Raw genomic sequence first — 1,703 nt, 5'->3', positions numbered from 1 at the left:
ATGATTCTTTGGTCTATAATCAAGCATGTCAAACGATTTTGAAAAATGGTTGACTAGCTAGACCAAATCCTACCTTGTATTTTATATTGATATTGTAACTAATAGAAAACTAACTTACAAAAAAAAGAGAGAATAAGGATTGACTTGGCCAATGAAAATGCAAATATTTTTGTATCTCCAAGATTACATTGAGGAAGTGAATTTCCATGTAGTGTCTTTAGATGTATACTGTCATTTTTGGTAATCCCCACCTCTAGATTCATGTTTCAATATATTAATGATGGAGGAAATAATACATATTAGGAAAGAAAAGGTGACCATATTCAATGACGAGCATAAAAATATTCAATGCCCTAGTTCTCATCGAAGCTCAAAGGTTTATTAAGGCCTCAAATTAGTTTTCATTTCTTATTGCATGACCAAAAAAGTAAGATAAAGCATTTTTTTCCAATCGATGTTGACCTTGGATAACAAGGGGAAATCCTCAATCCAATATTCATGACTATGGGAACGAAAACAAGTATTCAAAAGGTTTATATATGTAATAGTTTGATGAATGACCTTCGTGCCAAATTTGATAAAAATCCATTTCACATAGGTCTTGTAACAATTTGACCAAAATGCAAATATATGTTTGAGGGTGAGGGTTAAAGCACTATTATGTCTCATGGAAAGTGAACTACTTAAGGGGACTAGAGATGGGCTTGAGGATATCTCAAAATTGCATGGAGAGGCTTGGGAATAAACCTAGATAAGACAATGTAGCTAAAATATTCTTTTGCCAAGAAGTTCTCAGACCAATACAAAAATATTGTAAGATGATTGCTACACATCAAGGGTCATGCATGAACACCTATTAGGAACGATTATCCTCTTCAAAGTGGAAGTAAAAGAAAGCTTTTCTTAGGATCTTCATTTTCGTAAAAATCTTATAGGGTCATGCATGAACACTTATTAGGAACGATTATCCTATTCAAAATAGAACTAAAAGAAAGCTTTCTTAGTGTGTGGTTCCCAAGCCTCTTAACTTGTGCCCCAAAGACATATTATAGGGCACTCACCCGCTAAGTAAACATTTCATGGTACAATTGCTAGCGTTGATATTGGCTTCGGAGGGTTTGTCACAAAAAGATTTCTCAGTGTGGAGATGCGGGGTATCGATCCCCGTACCTCTCGCATGCAAAGCGAGCGCTCTACCGTTTGAGCTACATCCCCAAGTCATCAAAATCGAGATTCGTTTACGGAATTACAAAATCTTTCGGGTATTAAATTCGTAAATTGGAGATGCGGAGTATCGAACCCTCTACCTCCCGCATGCAAAGCCAGCGAGTTACACCCCCAAAATGCAAAGAATTAAATTCATTTATTTCGTAATGAAAGCGTATCAAACAGAAAATTGGCATATACGGTTACAACAAAGGGCACAGCCATGTCACATTCTCTTTCCACACTTCGTCATTCGTGGCAACTAGAGATAAGTTTAAGCTGAGACGAGTTTTGTGTAACCCCCTTGATTATCTCCCTCACATACCGTCACTAAGCATCGAACTTTATGTGCGTACTATAAAGATGTGAGTATTATAAAGAGGTTAGGATTTGAATTTTTTTACATATGGGTTTTCCAAACTAATTTTTGGATAAATCATTTTAACAATATTTAATGTTTGATATTTCGAATTTACTAATGAGGTTTATTCTCAAGA

The 1,703-nt window shown here is 35.4% G+C and overlaps 1 non-coding gene across 1 annotated transcript; it reads right to left on the bottom strand.

The window, feature by feature from the left end:
* Positions 1-1,142: 1,142 nt before the first annotated feature.
* On the bottom strand, positions 1,143-1,215 carry TRNAA-UGC (transfer RNA alanine (anticodon UGC)). The gene has a single exon. It is a non-coding gene; the product is annotated as a tRNA-Ala (tRNA).
* Positions 1,216-1,703: the final 488 nt, after the last annotated feature.

Source organism: Pinus tabuliformis, chromosome 5_2 (genome assembly GCF_031772625.1).
Source record: "Pinus tabuliformis cultivar Carrire ecotype Pingquan chromosome 5_2, CPIR1, whole genome shotgun sequence".
In the NCBI taxonomy this organism is placed as follows: domain Eukaryota; kingdom Viridiplantae; phylum Streptophyta; class Pinopsida; order Pinales; family Pinaceae; genus Pinus; species Pinus tabuliformis.
Note: the sequence above shows the minus strand (reverse complement) of the source record. Positions and strands in the feature narration are given on the sequence as shown.